Source organism: Sarcophilus harrisii, chromosome X (genome assembly GCF_902635505.1).
Source record: "Sarcophilus harrisii chromosome X, mSarHar1.11, whole genome shotgun sequence".
Taxonomy (NCBI): Eukaryota; Metazoa; Chordata; class Mammalia; order Dasyuromorphia; family Dasyuridae; genus Sarcophilus; species Sarcophilus harrisii.
In genome coordinates, this window is record NC_045432.1 from 17,817,838 (window position 1) to 17,839,630 (window position 21,793).

The following is a 21,793-nucleotide window of genomic DNA, read 5'->3' on the forward strand; positions in this document are numbered from 1 at the left end:
TATTCCAGGGATTTTTTCTTAGGGAGTTCATTGTTAATTTTCCCCCTAAGATATATTTGTCTTTAAGGATTTTAAGGATATCCTATCTTTAAGAATTTTATTTTGTCTTTTGTTAATCTGGGCAATTTATATTTTTGTAAATATTCATTTCACTTAGATTGTCAGATTTATTGGCATATAATTTGGCAAAATAGCTATAAAATTGCTTTGATTTCATCTTTGTTGGTGGTGAATTCACTTTTGATAATGGTAATTTGGTTTTCTTCCTTTTTAAAAATCAAATTAACCAATGGTTTAGCTTTCTTGTTGGTTTTTCCCAAAAAACCAGCTCCTAGTTTTATTTATTATCTCAATAGTTTTCTCACTTTCAATTTTATCATTTCACCTTTGGTTTTCATCATTTCTAATTTGGTGTTTAATTGTGGATTTTTAATTTGTTCTTTTTCTAGTTTTTTCTTTTTTAGTTGGATGTCCAATTCACTGATGTGCTCTTTCTCTGTTTTATTGATATAAATGTTAGAGATATAAATTTTCCCCTAAGTATTTATTGCCTTGGCATCTCATAATTTTTAGCATATTGTCTCATTGTTGTCATTCTCTTTAATGAAATTATTGATTGTTTTTATGATATGTTCTTTGACTGACTCATTCTTTAGGATTAAAAATTAAAAATTAGTTTCCAATAAATTTTTAATCTATGTTTCTGCAGCCCTTTATTGAATGTATTTTTTGGCAATATGGGATAAAAAGGATACATTTAATATTTTTGCTTTTCTGCATTTGATTGTGAGATTTTCTGTCTTAAAACAGGGTTAATTTTTATGAAAGTGTCATGTACAACTGAGAAAAAGGTATATTCCTTGATATCCTTATTCAATTTTCTCCAGAGGTCTTCTATTCATCTCCTTAAATTCTTTCTCATTTACCTTGTTAGATTTAGTTAGTTCTGAGAGGGGAAAGTGAAGGTCTTCCACTAGTAACTTTTTTACCACCTGATTTTAAGACATTAAGGCAGTTTTCTTTGATAATTTATTTAAGGATAATCTCCAGGTCCTTTTTTTAGATCGTGGCTTTCAGTAGTCCAATAATTCTTTTTTTTCCTCAATAGAGTTTTATTTTCCCAATTACACGTAAAAGGTAGTTTTCAGCATTCATTTTTTGTAAGATTTTGTGTTCCTCCTGCCCTCCTTGCCCATCCCACTACAGATGCAGGCAGTACCCAGAGCTTTGCTAACAGGCCAGGGATGGATGGATGAGCCTTGAAGCTTTGGGCATAGCAAGAGCCTATGTGTCTGCGTTTACAGCCATTTGAGGGACTTATGATTAAACCATATGTAAACTGGAAACCAGATGACCTATCATATTCTTTGTACTTGAGTTAAAAGATGTACTACTACCAAAGGGGTCAATGGGGTCAGGGCTTCGCCTCTCTAAATCACCTAGTTTGGAGTAAAAATCCTACTGTTCACTTAGTATTGTTTTGCCTCACCCCCACCACTACCCCAGGGCCAGAGTGGAAATTATTGCTCTCCTCACCATGGGTCTCACTCATGTCCATCAGCCTAGGAGCTCAGAGTAACAGTGAATCAGGGCATGGCATGAACAAGGGTGAAGCAGCAAGGATCAGGCCCTGGCCTGGAGTTTCAGATTTAGCTAATCAGAAAGCAGCTGGCCCAGTATGGGAGGGAGAAGGGAGAATACAGTGACCACCAGTCTTAGTGGGCTTTCTGATCTACTGCCTTGGACTCTACTGCCAAGGACTGCTCCTTTCCACTCCCAGAGTATTTGTACATCTCTAGTTATACGTACACACTCCTGGAAATCAGGCTTAACTAAAAAGTCAAGCCTAAGCCTAAATACTGGAACCTCCATGTTAAGCTTCTGGAGATGTATCTCTAGCCTTTAAACCCACCCTAAACCCCAGAGCTGCCTTGAGCCCCTGCTGTGAGGATGGGGACCCAATGGAGTACATAATTGGGAAATTCCCTTCACACACACCCCTGCCCAAGCCCAGGCCAGGCAGAACTTGGATCAGGGATCATGTCTGCCTGAGGGACTTCTCAGATCCCTGAGATCTCCCTGAATCTCAGGGTTCAAAGGTGATGTTAGTTTGGCTGACAGAACATTTGGCAGACCTAGCGTGTATAGGACCCTTTGTGGGAAATGGATTTCAGCTCTAGTCATGCTGACACTTCTGTGTGGGACATAACTTGTTCCTAAACTCAATTTGACCATTTAAGTGCCTCTGCTCTATACTCTATTAATAAACTAAAATAAAAGGGAAGAAGCTACTGGTGGGAAAAAAAGATTTTGTGTTCCAGTTTTTTTCTCTCTTTTTCCTTCCCTTCTCTCCTCTCCAAGAGAGCCAACAATCTGATATAGGTCATACAGGTACAATACTTTAAACCATATTACCCTATTTGTCACATTATGCAAGAAAAATCCGACCAAAAGGGAAAAAACCATGAAAAAGCAAAAGCAAAAAAAAAGGTGAAAATAGTATGATTCAATCCACTTCCAGTCTCCATAGTTCTCTTAATGAATGCAGATGGCATTTTCCATCCAAAGTCTATTGGAATTGTTTTATAGTCCAATAATTCTTAAATTATCTCTCCTAGATATATTTTTCAGGTCAGTTGTTTTCCCAATGAGATATTTCAGATTTTCTTCTATTTTTTCATTCTTTTGATTTTGTTTGATTGATTCTTGATGTCTTATAGACATTTGCCCAAATCTAATTTTTAAGGAATTTTTCTGTGCAATGCCTTCTCTTTTGCCATTTGATCAATTCTAATTTTAAGGAGTTTCTTTGGTAATTTTCTTGTGTCTTTTTTACTAAGCTGTTAACTTCTTTTTCGTGGTTTTCTTGCACAACTCATTTCTTTTCCCACTTTCCCCTCTACCTCTATTATTTAATTTTTAAAATCCTTTTTGAACTCTTCCAGGAATTTTTATTGGGCTTGTGTTCAATTCCCATTTTTCCTTGAGGCTTTCCTCATAGATATTTTGACAAGATTGTCTTCTTCTGAGTTTCTATCTGATTTTCCCTGTCACTATCATAACTTTTTATGGTCAAGTTCTTTTTTGTTACTGTTTGCTCATTTTCCAGTGTATTTCTTGACTTTTAACTTTATGTTAAGGTTGGACTATGTTCCGAGGGCAGAAAGGGCACTGTCCCAAGCTTCGGGTTTTTTGTGTCACTATTTTTAGAACTAGTTCTGAGGTTTTGTAAGTTTTCAGTGCTTTCAAGGTGGTATGATCTAAGAAGAGATGTGATCACTGCTTTCCTGGCCTGTGCTCTGGTTTTTACCCAGGAAGGGACTTTGCTTCCCTGTAGTCACGAGTGTTAGCACTCCTTTCTTTCTACCTTGCAACTGAGACCAAGATCCCTACTCCCTCGTAAGACACCACAAGCACTTTTCTTTTCTTTGGAACTGTGACCACGGCTCCTCCTATGCTTCAACTGCAAGCGTTAGTGCTTCTTTTTATCCATACGGGCAATGAAATAGGGTCCTGGAGCTAGTGTCAGCAAAGGGTCCAATGTAAACTCTTTCTGATCAGTTGTCCGACTCCTTATCGACTGTGGGATGAGAACTCCCAAAGTTGCTGTCTCTAAGGCCTGCTGTTGGTGTTGCCACAGCATGGCCTGCATTATGTTCTGGGCCAGACAAAAACCCCAGTGTGACATATCTTTCCTGCAGACTTCCTCGGTTGTCTTGGGTAAGGAAATTGCTGACATTTTGTTGATCTGCTGCCTCCAGAATTACATTTGAGACATTATTTTACAATTGTTCAGAGGGGAATTAGGGGAGTTCAGGTGAGTTCCTGCCTTTACTCTGCCATCTCAGCTCCCTCTTTAACTCCTTGGATTACTTTAAAAACGATTTTGATGATTGGATTTTAATGCAATAGGTTCCTTTGTAATTATATATATTTTATTTTATTCATTTAAAGACATGATTTTAAGAAGGAGTCCATAGGCTTTGGCAGATTGGCTGATAAAAGGGTTCAGGATACACTCACAAAAGTTAAGAACCTCGGGTCATTTCTTCTTGAGTTTCCTTCTTCTGGTCAGGTGAGACAATGCTGTCTTTTTGCAATTTTACTTTTTCTCTCAGTCCCTTAGCCCTTTGGGCCTCAGTTTCCCATTCTGTAAAATGTCAGCTTTTTTGTTTTTCTCCAATGCTATCATGGAAGATTCCTGGGTGAGGGGAAGAGCTAGGAGATGTTATGAATTTTCATAATTGGTAATTCATTTTCATTCTCCTTTCAAGAATGTTGGTACATCTCCTATCTTTAAAGTTATGTACTATTAAGAAATATATTCTCATTTTAGCCTGAGTTTACTTGTTTCTATTGAGTGAGAAGCTTCTCAAATGTACTTTCTCATATTCATTAAATTTTATTACTCCTCTCTCTAAGGTCCTGTAATAGATAATTGGAAGCGGACATTAAGTTTATTAAATAGCTCCCTCCTTACCTTCAGTCTTGCTGACATATTCTAGGAGGGAAATGTGGGGCATAGCAAGAGCCATTTCCCACTAGATAAAAGGCCAAAGAAGCTGACTTTTGGTAGTTCTTAGGAGAAAAACAACCCGTGAACAATCATGTGAAAAAAAAATCCACATCAGTAATTATGAAAGAAATGCAAATTAAAACAACTGAGGTTCTACCTCACACCTTGACAGGTGGCAAAGATTTGCCCCCCAAAATTTGACAGTTGGCAAAGATAACAAAAAAGGAATAATTGTCAGAGGGGCTTGGGAAGAATACTAAAACGTTTATTGTTGGTGAAACTGTGAAGTGGCTCAATCATTCTGAAAAGTAATCTAGAACTCTTACTCACATAAACTCTAAGGATTCTTTCCCCAGCTCCTATTCTTATTGGCAACTCTTAAGCCCTCCAAGCTTGGTTATTTCTCAGGGGTGATTCCTTAATGACATTATATCAAATCCCCACTAGTGTGCCTCCTGTCAAGATTCTCAGTTGGGAATAAGTTAGCCAGACTTAAAGTAGCTTTGAAAAAGAGATATTTACTGAGGTGGTCCAATGAGCGCAGTTGGTATAAGACAACCTTCCAAAGTATGATAGACACTTCCAAAAGTACATGCTGAATCCAGAAGAAAGTGGGATCGAGCTGGGAGAGCATAGGTAGGGAAGGAATAGAAACTCATGGCTCCTGACTTCAGAGAAGTCCCTTTCTCCCATTTGTGAGATGCTCAAAAAGTTTTCCTTAAGTACAGTGAATCTGCATTCATCTTCCCTTGGCTCCAGTTGTCACTACTGCCACCAGCTGGTCTAGGAACACTAATTGGACATCAGGGAGAAGATGGGAGCCATTTCTGTTCCAGTGAGTACAATGCTAGGACATGGTAGCCAAGTGGTCCAACATCTTCTGGACTCCTTTGAAGCTGACAAAGTCCTGTTTTGGTTAAAGAAAAGGGGAGGGACCCATGAGGAAGATGAAGCCTCTCCTCTTCCCCCCTCTCCACATCAGCTCTTCCTCTTCTTCTTCTTCTTCTTTTTTTTTTTTTTTGCTGAGGCAATTGGGGTTAAGTGACTTGCCCAGGGTCACAGAGCTAGGAAGTCTTAAGTGTCTGAGATCAGATTTGAACTCAGGTCCTCCTGACTTCAGGACTGGTGCTTTATCCACTGCATCACCTAGCTGCTCCTCCATCAGCTCCTCTTTATGGATGTATAGGGAAAACCACGTATTCCAATTTCTGGAATCATCTCATTTTAACAATATTTCAATACAAGATCCATAGCCAATGACCTCACTTTACTTCATCAAATGTCTTTCAAAGATATTTTCAAATGTCTTATATTCAAATCTCTTCTGATTAATTAATTAATCAATATGTGTTCTTACCTAGTCACCTTTACAGAACAAAACTCAAAAAGGCACTAAGCTGTGCCCTTTGATCCAGTGCTAACAGTACTAGACCTATGTCTATGTCCCAAAGAGGTCCAAGAAGGAGACAAAAGAACTTTACAAAATAATAATAGCTTTTTATTTTTCCAAATACATGAAAAGATAGTTTTCAACATTCATATTTGCAAAACCTTGCGTTCCAAATTTTTCTCCCTTTTCCTCTAGTAGACAAGCAATCCATTATTATAGGTTAAACATGTCTAACTCTTCTAAACATAGTTTCATAAGAGGGAAAAAAAACACGAGAAAGAAAAAAAAAGAAGCAAACAACAACAAAAAAGGTGAAAATATTATGTTTTGATCCACATTCAGTCTGCATAGTTCTCTCTCTGAATGTGGATGGCACTTTCCATCCCAAATCTATCAGAATTGCAAAGGACCACTTTTGCAAAATATTTATGTGTCTGCACAAAAATATTCAGAGTAGCACTTGTTATAACAAAGACATAAAAACAAAGGAGGTGTTCATCAGTTGGAAAATGTCTGAATTAAGAATAATGTGTGAATGTAATAGCATAGTGATTATTGTTGTCCAGTTGTGTCTGACTCTTTGTGACCCCATGGACCATATCATGTCAATACTATCCAGAGGGTTTTCTTGACCAAGATACTTGAGTGGTTTGCCATTCCTTCTCCAGCGGATCGAGGCAAACAGCATAAAGTGACTTACCCTGGAGCACACAGCTAGTAAGTGTCTGAGGGTGAATTTGAACTCAGATCTTCTTGATTCCAGGTCCAGTGTTCTAACCACTGTGGTACCCCCTAGATGCCTTCTGCATATTAATGCCTAATAATAAATAACAAAATAGACAATATCAGACAGGCCTGCATCTATGAACTGATACAGAGTGATGTAAGCAGAACCAGGAAAAAGATTTACATAACAATTTCCCAATATCATAAAGACAAAATAAACAACTTTGAAAGATGTAAGAATGCTGATCGATGCAGTAACCAATCATGATTCTAGAGGACCAATGATGAGATGGCCAGGTGACGGACTAAATGTATAAAAGAAAGGCATGTCTCTTCAGACATGAAAATGGTTAATGTGTGGATTTTTTTTTTTTTGCTTAACTATGGTAATTTGTTACAAGGAAGGGGAATTTTTTCTGCAGGGGGAGGGAAGGAGAAGGGCTAGTGATAGCTATGCCAAAATAAGAATGAAAAGGGAACATTTAAAGAAAATCCACAGAAGAAGGCAGTTCCAGTGGTGACTCATTTGAGAAGGATAGTTTTGGAGCTAATGTGCTGAATTGGATATATGTACATGTATATATGTATAGATAGAGAAATAGATATGTATATATGTATAGGCATGTGCTGGCAAAAGTTTAATAAACAGTTCTCTGAAAAAAACATATGCAAGGCACAGTTTTCAATTTAATCTGCATTATTAAAATTTTCTCTCTCATTTTCTTAAATCTAGGCAATAAAAATTACATGAAGTTTTGATTTGCAATATTTGTCACTTTTCAAGATATAAATGCTCACACTGAAAATTCAAAAATGAGCTCTTGAAAGCTGGATCCAGATGACTCCAGCATATTCTTGTACTGGATGTATGAATATATATTTTAAAATAAGCCCCCCCTTTTCAATGAAACTTGGGATTTCCTATGCAATTGTTACCATTCTTCTTTGTGTGTAGAAATGTGTGTGTGTGTGTGTGTGTGTTGGTGTTCATAATAACCAAAAAATGTTTTAAATGCGTGGGGAAGAGCAAGACCATGGTATTGTTCATGGGTGAGACTTTATTAATGTTCACTTGGTTCTCTTTTGTCTTGAAGAGGGTTAGTATTCAAATCCCTCAGGATAATTGAGAAAGAGTTCCAAAATGTAGGAATCCTTGATGTTGAGCTGTACTTGGACTTTTCTGAGTTGGAAAGAATGGCAGCAGCAGCTGGTAGCTGAGCTGTTTGGGCATTTTCAAACAACCTCTTTTTTTTCTTTTGATTTAGAGCTTTATGGAGAGAAATTTTAAAAAGGAAGGAAGGAAGGAAGGAAAGAAGGAAGGAAGGGAGGGAGGGAGGGAGGGAGAAAAGAATAGAGGAGGAAAGAGGGAAAGAAAGAAAAAGGAAAGAAAAATGAGAGAAAGAAAGGAAATAAGGAGGTAATAAAGAGAAAAAGGAAATCAAGGGAGGAAGGAAAGAAGGAAGTAAGGAAGGGAGCAAAGAAGGAAGGAAGGAAAGAAAAGAGAAAAAAAAGAAACAAACAAAAGAAAAAGAGAAAGAAAGGAAAGAAAGAAGGAATGAGGAAAGAAGGAAGAAAGGAAAGAAGAAGGAAAGAAGGAAGGAAGAAAGAAAAAGGAGAAACAAAGAAAGAAAGAAAGAAAACAGGAGAGAAAGGAAAAAAGGAAGGAAGGAGGAAAGAAGGAGGCAATGAATGAAGTGATGAGGTACTAGTCACTGGGGTTGGCAGAGAAAGCCTAAAGTACTGATAAAATTACTCCCTGAGTCAAGCAGGGAAGGGCATTGATGAAGATCAGTTCAACCTTACAGTCCCACCCCCTGTGGAGGTCTTGGGTATTCCCACCTTGTGTCTAGTCGGAAATTCAAGTTATTTCAAATCTTGAAGTTAAATTTCCCCTATAACTTTGTCCATGGCCCACACCATCTTTGCTGAACCCCTTTTGGGGTTAACTGGCCATGTGAGTTCTGCCTTGTGGTATCTTTCTCCTCAACCTCCCCGATACCTACCTCAAAGGTATCTTTCTTCTCTTCTCCCCTTCGTGCCTCATGGTGTCTTTCTCCTTAATAGATACCTTACTCTTTTAGGATGTTAAATTCCTTTTAGGATTTAGTTCTGCCAGTCAAAGTACTTCCATCCCTTTAATGGATTCTTCTCAACTCTTTCTTTGGTAACCCTATGCTCTCCCAACTCTATTTCATATTTACTATTCCTGGTGTCTATTGTATCTCGTCATTTTATCTGTAACCTCTTCTCCTAAATGAAACCTACCTTTTGCTAGAGTTGTCCTTGTGAATGTTTCACATGATCAAACCCTAACATTTGGTTCTTACACCAATCTCATCATTTGTGGCTGTAAACCAAACACAGCAGAAGAAAGGAAGAGAGAAAAAAAGAAAGGAAGGAAGGAAGAAGGAAGAAAAAGAAACAATAAAAAAGAGGAAGGAAGGAAGGAAGAAGAAAGAAAGAGAAATAAACAATAAAAAAGAGGAAGGAAGACAGGAAGGGAGGTGAAAGAAGAGAAAGAAAAAGGAAAGAAGGGAGATAAGGAGGCAAAAGGAAGAAAGGAAAAAAGAAAGGGAGGGAAGGAGGGAGGGAGAGATCGAAAAAAGCAAGAAGGGAAGAATCATTTAAAAACTGACATTAGAGAAGAGAAATGAATACAGAGAAGGAGGACAATGTTATGCCCACCGTGTAAAATGATATCTATGAAATGGATAAGGACGGCATTGGGGAATAATTGGGAAAGGCAGTAAAACTTCTATTTTATTTGCATGTGGGAAAGGCAGACTTACTTGCCTTAGGCTGCTGCGCCAGCCCACAGGAAGAAAGTAAGGGTGAAGAAAAGGAAAGGTCAGCGGGGAAGAGATGGGGCAAGGCTGTTCTGGTTTTGTGTGGCTCCCGCCTCCCCACCCCCACCCCGCTCCAGCTAAATCCGGGGCCTGCCTCTCTGGGAGCCGGCGCTCGCCTGCGCGCCTCCCCACCCCCACCCCGCAAGTCCGGGGCCTATCACACAGGGAGCCGGCGCTCGCCCCAACGCTTATGGGAGTGAAACCGAGGCCCGGAGAACGGGGGCCAGCCTTGAGCCCGAAAGCCGAGCCGAGCAGCTGACGGACGGAGGGAACTGCGCCCGAGAGTGGGCGGGCTCCCGGCTGCCGGCGTCGTGGCCCGAGGTTCTCCAGCGAGCGAGAGCCGGGCGTCGGGGAGCCGCGCTGAGCGCTCCGGGGCGGGGCTCCCAGGCCCTTCGCCCGACCGCGGGCCGGGAGGCACCGGCCGCGGCTACGCAGGAATCTTCCAGGCGCCCCGCCCACGCAGGGCTGCAATCCCGGCAGCAACTCTCCCGGTTCAAACCCAACATTTACCGAGCGGCCGCGGTGCGCGGGGGAAGGCTGGGGCCGCGGGGGGAAGGGCCGCACTGACGAACGACAGCCCCCGCTCTCCAGACCTTCCAAGTTATTAGCTGGGGGACTTGTGGGACATTTACACCGATATAGGCAGGGCACAATGTCATCATTAGAGTTTCCCGAGAAAGGAGAGATTGTTTTTGCTTACTTCCTGTCCCTGAGCCTCAGTTTCCCCCTTTGTTAAATGAGGGGGGCCAGATTCAGTTGGACTCTAAGGTCTTCTTCCCTGTCTATGATCCATGATCCTTTGAGAGGGAAAATCGAATGAAAAAGGTGGCATGGCAATTGGGCCTCGAAGGAAGGCTGGGCTAAAAATGGCTCCCGAATCGTGAGCTTGGGCGAGGGGAACAGAGATGACACCGTCAATAGAAACAGGCAAGTTGGTAAGAGGGGGAGGTTGGGGGAAGACGCTGAGTTCAGTTTGATAAATGGGAAGTTTGGGGTGCCGGTGAGGTGGACCATCCGATGGTCCTTTTCCTCTCTTTTCCCCTCAGTCAAGTCCTCTGAAGAACTTCCATTCTCTTCCTCTCCACTCCCACTGATCACTCCTCCCCCCACTCTCAAGGTTCTTATGGCCTCCACGTTGGACTGTTGTTGCAAGCTCCTAACTGTCCTCTCTGGATCTAGAATCTCCAGTTCATCCCCGATGCCAATCTTGCTAATATCAAGATAGACTATCACTCCCCACTTAAACAAACAAACAAACAAACCCCAGAAAATTTCCGTGGCATATATATATATATATATATATATATATATATATATATATATATATATTTGCAATAGCCTCTAGGATAAAAAAACAAGCATAGTCTGGCATTCAAGGCCCTCCACTATCCAGCTCCAATCGTCCCGGCCTTATTTCATATTATATGTTCCAAGCAAACTGGACTACTTTCTAACCTCCATTTACCTCCAGTTGAAGAGGCCCTCTCCCATGTCTATTCCCTTGATCATTTCTTCTCCCCATGCCTAGAATGGCCTGTCCTTCTCACTCCTATAAATTCTCCACAAAAGATTTACCCAATGAATTAAAGACCTTCCACGGAACTTTTTTTTTTTTTTTTTGTTTGCCAAGGACCATTTGGATATTTCTAAAATCATTCATGGACCATTCAAAGCAGTGGGAGTTTGTTGCATGGAGGTATTGATGTGGGAAAGATTCCTATCTTTGATTCCCAACCCCTCCTAGTGAATGTAATTACCCTTTGACTCACAAATCCTGGTCCCTTTGAATTCCAATAGAAGATCTGGACCTGTCCCAGCCCCATCTAGATCTAAGCCAACTTTGGGGCTACACCCAAAAGCCCCTCGAGCTAAGTCTCCTATTATAAAAAGGCCATGCTGGGAACCACTCTTTGCAGAGATTTCAAACATGCCGGCCATGTGAGGACCCTCTGTCCACTGGACCCTCTGTCCAGTGCCCTCCTTATCTCTACTTTCACCTATACTTTAACCTTGTTTACCCAATAATAAACCTCTTTTATCAATTTAGCTCTTGGACCAATAAATGCTTTTATTGGGGACTCCTGCCACTACTAGACCTCATTTATCACCGTATCCTTGGGCCAAATCCAGGGGGTTGCAAGGGAGCTCTGTTTGACTCCCTGTACCCCAAGCCTGCCACTAGACCTCAACTAAACCCTAATCTCATTTAGGTACCCCAAATCTAGACCTCAATGCTATCAGCTCATCATCGCCCGCAGTTTTCTTAGCAGATGATTTCATGGGTCTTACCTGGTCATTCCCCACAGGTGCTCTAAGATAAGAGTTCATCTTTTTGGGTGTGTGTCATGGAACCCTTGGGGACTATAGGGAAGACTACACTCCTTTACGAATAACCTTAAAGATAGGAGTCCCACCAATATTCCTGAAGAGGACGAAAAGTCGAGTCTGATCTTTCGTGACCCCATTTGGGGTTTTCTTGGCAAAGATACTGTAATTTTCCATTCTCTTCTCCAGTGGATCCATTTTAGTGGGCAGTCAGAGGTTAAATGGCTTGCCCAGCTAGGAAGTATCTTGCCCAGCTAGGAATTATCTGAGGCTGCATTTTTTCCATTATTTTTTCCCATAATTTTCCATTCTCTTCTCCAGTGGATCCATTTTAGTGGGCAGTCAGAAGTTAAATGACTTGCCCGGCGAGGAAGTATCTTGCCCAGCTATGAAGTATCTGAGGCTGCATTTTATCCATTATTTTTTCCCCATAATTTTCCATTCTCTTCTCCAGCGGATCCATTTTAGCGGGCAGTCAGAAGTTAATGACTTGCCCACTAGGAAGTATCTGAGGCTGCATTTGAACTCAAGTTTTCCTGACTTGAGGCCCAGTGTTCTATCCACTGAACTACCTCAAAAAGTGCATTACTGACCATGAAATGGATTCTCTTTCCTGTCCTTACTCCTCCCTAAAGTGTTCCATGCCATTGGAGAAAAACAAAGGAACCAGTGTTTTATAGAATAGAACACCTCTTGCAGAGGGTGAATTTGGTGTGGAACCTTCAGGAAAGCCAGGAAGGAGAGGGCAGCAATGGGATGATTTTAGGTAGAAGGGACAGCCAGAGAAAAGGCAAGAAGTCAGGAGTGTTGTGCCTGAGGAGCAGCCAGGAGGCTTGTGTTGTGGCACTGTAGAGCAAGTGGAGAAGAACACATAAGACTGCAAGCAGAGGAAGGCACCAAGTCATGGTATGAAGGGTTTTTAAATTGTGTGCTGGTAAATGTTTAACAACCAGCTCTTTGGAAAGAAAAAAAATGTACCTCAGACACACTTTAAAATTTAATCTACTTCATTAACTTTTTTTTATTTCTTAAGCCTACACAATCAACAAAGCAAGATTTGTAAAGATTGTGGATTTCAGAAGAGTAAAGGCTCTGGGTGAAAATTTAACAGAAAGCTAATTTGAGGTGGCTCTAGGAATAACTGGTTTTAAATGACAAATAGAGCACTTTATACCTGATCCTAAAAGTAACAGGGGCAGCTGTTGCGTTGTAGTGGGTAGAGCGCCAGGCCTGAAGTCAAGAAGATTCTTCTTGGTGAGTTCAAATCTGATCTCAGACACTTATTAGCTGCGTGACCGCTGGGCAAGTCACTTTGACCCTATCTGCCTCAGTTTCCTCATCTGTAAAATGAACTGGAGAAGAAAATGGCAAACTACACAGGTATCTTTACCAAAACCCTCCCACAAGTCACCAACAGTTTTGCATAACTGAAAAAGAGACTCAACAAAAACAATAACAACAACAGGGATTTATCAAATGGTAGGAGGAGTGGTCAGACATGGTCAGACCTGCCCTTTAGAAAAATCATTCTGGCAGTTGAGTGGAAGATGGATGTGGGGGAGGGAGAGAGAGATAGATTCGTGCCAGACAGACCAAGCAGCAGCTTTTGTGCTAATCCAGGCGTGAGCAGACAAGACTTGGACCACATTGGATCCGTGGAGCGGGTGTGAGAGGAGAGCCAGGGATGGATACCACTAATGTGGGGAGCCTGGGGGACTGAGATGAGGTGGTGACAATATAAACAAATTGGAAACTTGATCCTGGTTGGTAGCAATGCCCTGAGCCATCTGACTTGACCAGCAAAGACAAGAAAAGTCCAATAGCTTTAAAATAGACAGAGCCCCTCTTAGCAGGTGAGCCATGGAGAAGTGTATTCTGGGAGCATCCTATCTTACTTTTCTGGTGAAATGACCTCATATCATCCAGCCCTGTCCAGTTTTTTTTTTTTTTTTTTTTTTTTTTGCTGCTTCCTTGGGAATAAAAGATCTTGGCTTAATTAGGAATTCTCCCCCCCCCCCCCCAAGAATCAAAATTTCTCATTTCCTTTTCTTTAGAAAGGTTCAAGATGCCAAGAGGTCTAAGGGCAAAGACAGAGTCACGTGCATCCTAGGCTATGGGGCAGTTGCCAGCTATTTCCTGAGGCTTAGTGGTTAGTGCCTATGACAGCTGCATGGGTCACTTCACCAGAGAAGCAAAAGGGTAGGGGTGACTGGAGGTGACTTTGGGGACTCAAAATTCTCTTTGCTTTTCTCTGGGAGCAACAAAATCACCAAGGGCAGGTCCCATTGTCTACTGGCTCCCAGATAAGCTCAAAGGTTATCTAATCCACTCTCCCTCCCCCACCCCCCCTCCCCCCCCCCCCCCCCCCCCCCCCAATTTTCCATACAATCTCCTAATTCTATGTCTGGGATACTCTCTCCTGAACTCTGCCTCCTGGCTTCCCTGCCTTTTTCAAGTCTCCACCCAAATTCCATTTTCTACAGAAATTTCTTTCCCAATCCCTCTTCATTCTATTAAAAAAAATATTCATTTAGTTAAAACTTAAATGCAAAATAAGAAAAAAACAGAAAAAGGAAAAAAAATTGTCATGTTCCCAGAAGAACATAAGGGAGGTTCAAAATATGTAACAATAAATTTCCATTTTAAGAAAGCTTCTATAATAATAGAAGACATTATATTCATGACTGTCTATCTTTGCTTTCTTGGAGGTTTTCTTTTGTTCTCTGCTGTGTACTTTTTACTTTGTTCTTTTTTTTCTCTTCCCCCCCCCCCCCATCGTCCCCAAGCAGGCTACAGTTAGGCACAGATATATTTATGTATCCATACTTACACCCATATACACACATATATACATACACACACACCCCTACATACATACATACACACACGTATATAAATATGCATGTATACCCACATAAACATCCATCTAAAACAATATTAATATAGCTGATCTATAATATAGATTTCTCTCTTGATGGAATCTTTTTTAAGTTTGACTTTGTCTGAGATCAATGATGACTACCCCTATTTTTTTTAACTAATGAATTCTGCTCTTTATAATTATTATATCCCTCTACATTCTGGGGCCTTTTCTCTATTATTTCTTTAACCCTCTCTTGTATATTGCTTGTTTGAATATATTTGTTGCCTTCTCCATTAGAGACAGGGTTTAAGATCTACATTCAAATTTGGCCTCAGACACTTAGGCAGTTAGGTGGTCCTGGAAAAGTCATTTAACCACTATTTGCCTCAGTTTCTCCAACTGTAAAATAGGGATAATGATATCCCCCACCTCTCAGGATTAAATGAGATGTTATTTATAAAGTATTTAGTGCAGTGCCTGGAACTTAATAGGCACTTAATAAATGCTTATTTGACTAATTGATAGGGTTCTGGCAAATGTTTAACAAGTAGCTCTCCCAAAATTGACAGGATAGACTTTTCAGTTTCATTACATTTTTAACATTTTCTCCATCTTTTCTTAAGCCTAGGTGACCAATGATACAATAAATCAGGCCCTGATTTGGAGCTTTTGCTTATTTCTGAGATGCCAGTTTTCATAATGACAATTTAACAATCATTAATTGATTTAGGCAATGATAATATGATTTAGGCCATCAGAGCCCCCAAACTGATTCTAGCAAACTCTTTTGTAAATTTGGGGAGGGAGGCAGACATTGTTTAGTGTACAGTAAACTCCTCATGAGTCAACAACAGTTTAACATGACAACCCAGAAAGCTAGCATTATCCTAGACAAGAGAGAAGGATGGGAAGAGGGAGCCATTCCACTCTGCTTTGGTTAGACCACATCTAGAGTACTGTATGCAAGTTCTGGTTATCCCTTTTTAGGAAAGACCAAAGCACTGTGGGTATTCCTGGAAGGAAAAAGGTACCCAGGAGAATCAGAGAACATATCCTGTGAACATTGGCCGAAGGACCCGGGGGGTGTTTGCTTTGAAGAAGACTTAGAGGGACAAAGTGATTGGAGGGCTGGCCTGTGGAAGATGGGTAGGAGTTTGTTAAGTGTAGCTGTGGAGAGCAGAACTAGGGGGAAGCTGCAGTGAGACAGAACCTTTTTTGCACTATTGCACATATGGGCTGGTGCAGAACTGGACGGTTTCTTGTCACGTATGTTGTAGAGAAGGGTTCTTGGTCAGGTCTAGTTTGACTGATCCATTTCCCACTGGCTACCCAGCTTTTGGACTTCTTTTGACCTCTCCAACATGTCCCCAGCCAGGGTGCCTTCTCTCATCCCCCCATCCCGTCACAGAGCTCTCTTTTCAGTTTTCTGTTTCATCTTTCTCCATTAGATTGTGAACTCCTTGGGGACAGGGATTGATTGTGTTGTTATTTGTATTCCTGCACTTAACACAGCACCTTGGACATAGTAAGCACATATTAAACCCATTATTTAATTGGAGATTCTGTGATTCTGGGTGAGACTATTAATTAGATTTGATCTCATACAACTCATTAGAACGCATTAGAAATTCTTTAGCTCCTTTGGAAGACACTCAGCCGGGAGTAGGGAGGACAGAAGGTCACCTAAGACTCAGTTCCCCATGGAATGACAGCTCCATAATTCAGAAGCTTGGAGAATTATTTGTGGAAGGAAGTATTCCTGTAGTATATATAATTCTAAATCTCAGCTGGTCACTGGGGAGCCCCCTCCTATATACAAAGCACAGGCTGTGTGCCAGCCAGACCGGCTACACTTTATCTTGGAGACTTGTAAATAAATCGCTGAACTTTGTATGGCGGCAAAAACTCGGAAACAAAGTGAACACTTGACATTTTGTCCACTGAGGGAATAGCTGAACAAATATAAGTATTATTGCATTGTAAAGAAAAAGGCAATATGAAGAATTCTGAGCAATGTGAAACTTGTTTGAATTGATATAGAGTGAAGGAACATAGAAGAAAAAGATAAACAATGACTAAAAGCACAAATGAAAAATGACACAAATAGACAGTTGAGCTCAGATTCATTGAAATGAGGGTCTTGGTTATAAAAAATAAAAAGGTGGGGGGTGGCATGGGAGCAGAAGAATATTGCTTGCCAGGGGACTCATTTTATTCTTCAATTCTTCTTAACTGTTTTTGTTCCAGGGGATAGTTCAATTGGAGAGGTGGAGGAAGTAATCCAGGTTTAACTGTGGCATGGTAGCAGTAATGCCATCAGCTTAACATTAGTATCAAGTTTACCACTTGCCAGGCACTGTGCTAAATGCTTTTAATATCTCATTTATCCTCACAACCATTCTGGGAAGTTGGTGCAGTTATATATATATATATATATATATATATATATATATATATATATATATTTACAGTTGAGGGAACCGAAGTAAAGAGAGGTTGACTTACCCCAAAGTCACACAGCCGATAAATATCAGAGGCTGGATTTGAATGCAGGTGTTCTCAATTCCTGGTCCATCATTCTGTCCACTGAGTCACCTAGTCGCCTGAAAAGCAAAAGCATCAATAAAATCTAAACTAAATAAATAACTTTCTGCACACCAATTATTCCCTCAACTCAAATACAAACACATGCATCCTCTTTATAAAGAGAGTCCACATGATATCCTCTGCATATGAAAACAGTGTTTCCTGATTTGCCATCAGGGGATACATACTTCTAGTTAGCTGTTTGGAATCCAATATTTGAGGACCGACTCAACCCCTGATTAGCAGTGTGACTTTAAACAAGTCATTTTCCTTTTTGGACTTTGGTTTCTGTTAGGATTCAAGCCAGTCTCTTACTAGGACTTGGAGCTCGTAGAGATAAACATTGCCTCTTAGTCCTGAGACTATTTGAGACTGGCATGCTCTTTAAAATGGAAAGTGGATTTGAGTCATATCTGGGAGTTTTTTTCCTTTTTTATTTATTTTATTTTATTTAAAATTTTTTTATTATTTTAATTTTAATTTTTAATTTTTATTTTAAGTTCCAAATTCTCTCCCATTTTCCCATTTAGAGGGGAAAAAGCATAATACCCATTAGGTGAAGTCATGTAAAACATTTCTATATTAACTGTTTTGCAAAAAAAAAAAAAAATCAAGAAAAAAAAGTAAAAATAAATGCTTCAATCTGTACTCAGAATTAATCAGTTTTTTGTTTTTGCTGAGGCGATTGGGGTTAAGTGACTTGCCCAGAAAGGGAAAAGTATAATACCCATTAGGTGAAGTCATGTAAAACATTTCTATATTAGCTGTTTTGCAAAAAAAAAAAAAAAATCAAGAAAAAAAAGTAAAAATAAATGCTTTGATCTGTACTCAAAATTAATCAGTTTTTTGTTGAGGCAATTGGGGTTAAGTGACTTGCCCAGGGTCACATAGCTAGGAAGTACTAAGTGTCTGAGGCCAGATTTGAACTCAGGGGGTTCTGACTTCAGGACTGGTGCTCTATCCACTGTACCACCTACCTGCTCCAATTAGTTAGTTCTTTTTCCAGAGGTAGATAGCATTTTTCTGGGAGTTCTAAAAGGGAACTTGTATGTGAGGAAGGAGTGGGAATTTCAAGGGCTGAGCAATAGAAGCAGTGGAGAGAGAGTTTTCTCAGCTCTGCCCAGGACTTAATAAGATGAATCGGAATCAGTGGTAGAGGTGCCGCAAATGAATGGAGAAAGTAAAAGGAAGATCGCTCTGGGGTCGAGAAGAGAGATCAAAGTAGACCATTGGTCACAGGCCTCTTGGAACAGAAGACTCCGGCTGAAGTTCCCAGTTATACACATCTTTGAAAGGACTGAAGGAAGTTCTAGAAAAAAGTCTGCCCTTTCTCCAACTTTCTTTCCATGTGCTTGTCTAGTAACATATACTGTAATGTAATCTGGTTGCTTCTTTTTCCTAAATGTTTCTAGTTCCTGATTAGCCCCAGCCAGAGATCAGCCAAAAATTCAAATTAGGAAATAGAGACAAACTTTTGTCTGAATGTTAGGAATTTTTCTAACTGAAGCCTCTAAACTATGGTGATCATGGTAATTTTTTTTTGCTAGAAATTATATAAAACAGAGAAAGGCCCAAGCGCCTTTATATTGCCTTTATTGTTCCCTTTTATTGTCCTGACTCAGTTTCCCTCATTGTCCTCAGTTCCCCTCATTGTCCTGACTCAGATTCCCTAAATTGTTCTGCCTCAGTTCCTAATTGTAATGCTCAATCCTGCAACACCACCCTTCCCTCTTCATCATCAGAATGTTTGAGAGGACAAAGATCTTAAATCTTAGATATCATTAGAATATTGGTGCCTCTCCCTCTCCGGTGTCTCCCCCCCATTATGTCATCATTCTTCTTATCCTATAAAAGAATTTTTATCTCACATTTGCTGCTGGATTCTTGGAGACCATAGTCTCATTCAACCCTGGGACCCAAACCATGGATCCTTTGGTGCCAGTAAATCTCTCCCTTTCAAAGAAAATATTATAACTCTCTAATCTCTATCTTGCCTCAGTTTCTCCAGCATTACATTTTAGGATAAAAAGAAAGATGACTAATGTACCAGGTTGTGGCTGATTAAATTTCCTGAGGGAAAGGGAGTAGGGAAGAAAATGACTGGAGTAAAGGTCATCCCTCCCAGGAAGGAGATAGGAAGGGCTTTGGAAAGCTTCACCTCTAATCCTGTCCATTAAGGAGGAGAGAGTAGAAAGCACTGTGTAGCCAGCTAGCCAACTAGAGCCTCCACAGCAACATCTACCTCTGTTACATGTAAAACCAGGAGACTGGAAGGTTCCGGAGACTGGAAGGTTCCAGAGAGTGAGCTCCACACTTCTTTGAGTTGCTTTGGGAGAGCGGGGAGGTACTGCTTTGGTGCAAGACGGTCTCTCCCTGGGGATCAGTGACATCAGTCAACAAGACATCAAGTGTTTTGGATAAAGGGCACACAAGTAATTAGATGTAAGTGACCATGACCTTAGTCTTGCCAGTATTGGACTCTAACCAACCATACTGTTGGAGCCCTAGGTGCTTTGTGTAGAAAGCCTGCGGGGAGTCAAGGCCTTTCAGTGGGTGAGCCAGCTAACCATTCACCACTCACTCTTCAGTCTCAATTAGGAGAAAAGGATAAATGAACGGAACACAAACAAGTCTGGCCCTTCCTTTCAAGTGATTTTCTTTTCAGAAATCAAACAAGAGAAGAGGGGTTTGTTGGGGGGGGGGCAGAAGAGCTGGTAAGAGGGACGGGGCTTGGGACATGAAATGCTTTTAATAGTTTTCCCAAACTCTCTTCTATTTCCTTTCCCACAACCCAATGGGCAATTAACAGTAAGGACCCACCTGGACTGGTTTTGTTATAGCTAAAGGCAAAGAAAACAACATGCAAGGGGTCTTTATAAAGAGATCATTTTATCCACTCCCCTTCATTTTACAGATACGGGTCAGAGAGGAGATGGAACACATACCACTAGGTAATAGGAATAATAAAAGCTACCATTTAAATCGCTCGTTAAAGTGGACAAAGAGGAACTCAGACAAATGGATTTTGCTTCTCAAGAGAAGAAATGAAGCTAAGAAAGAGAAGAAGGAAATGATCATCCAGTGACCAAGATGAGGAAAAGGAAAATCTGAAAAAACCCACAGGAAGCAACCAGCAGAATGACTTGATAGAGCAGAGTGAGATATTACAGAGCATGTACAAAATCAGGTGGAGGGAATAATAATAAAATGACTGCACCCAAGCCCAGGAGGGGCCTCCATCGGTTTCCTCTGCAGCTTTGGACTGGCCTCAAAGGTCAGCATCGAAGATCTTTCCCAACCTGATTGGAAGCTGAAAGTAGGTCCAGGATTTTCAGAATGGGTAGGCCTTTCAGCTACGACCAGATACTAATGACAGGTGGAATTTATTTATTTACACCAAATGTGATCGAAGGCCAGACCCCGGCTTAAATGCGATCCAAGGCCGGACCCTAACTTAAATGCGATTGAAGGCCCCACTCTGGCTTAAATGAGATCAAAAGCCAGACCTGGCTTAAATGTGATCCAAGGCCGATCCAGACTTAAATGCAATAGAAGGCCTCGTCCTGGCTTAAATGCGATCAAAGGCCGGGCCTTCAATTCCTTAGTTCCAGGAATTGGTCCTTTGTCACACTTACTCTTCTGAATTCAAATTCCATTGCACAGAAAAGATATGAATACCCCAGAAGCAGTCACTGGAAGTTTGCAAAAGGGAAACCCAGAAGGCCTCAAACTGAGTCTTTACTGTTTTCTGCACTACCCTCCCCACTTGAGACACACTTGACAATTTTATATGTGATGATCTCTAACAACTTCCTCTTTGCCCCACCCCAAAGGTGTTTTTAGCTGCTAATGGCTTAAGAGATGACCCCTCCAGGGTTATTTGTAGTTTTAAAGAGATTCTACAATTCAAAAAAGTCTGACATCCCCAAAGGAATGATTTTTTAAAAAATTTCGAGGTCTTGGCTTCCAACTACCTGTGTGATCTTGGGAAATGGTTGGATAAATGACAGAACATTGAACAAGTTCTTACAGTGTAGCCAGGTACTGTGCTAAGTGCTGAGAATACAAAGAGAAAAAGTGTGACAGTCCCTGATCTCAAGGAGCTCACCTTCTAATTGGGAGAGAGAAAACATAAAGGAAAGGCCAGTAGCAGGGCAACTGGCAAGACCCTGAAGTCCTAAGAAGACAGTGTTGAGGGGGATGGCAAGGTTCAGGTTTCCTTAGGTTATGTAACAAACAGATGACTGTATGGAGGGGGAATATGCAGGGTGCAGAGGCATGGCAGATAGTAAAAGCCGATGATCCTTAGCTTCTCTATCTGTAAAATTGATTGGTCCCTTTAAGAATTGATTTATTCCTTTCCGATTTCCAACCTCTCCTAGCTGACAAATCCTGGTCAAAAGCATCCCTTTGAGCCAACTTGGGACTCCACTCACAGACCCCTTTAACTAAATCTCTCCTTATAAAAGAGCCAAGCTGGAGCCCTCTCTTTGCAGAGGGTCAACACCTAGCTAGCACCATGCCTGGCACCCCAAGGACCC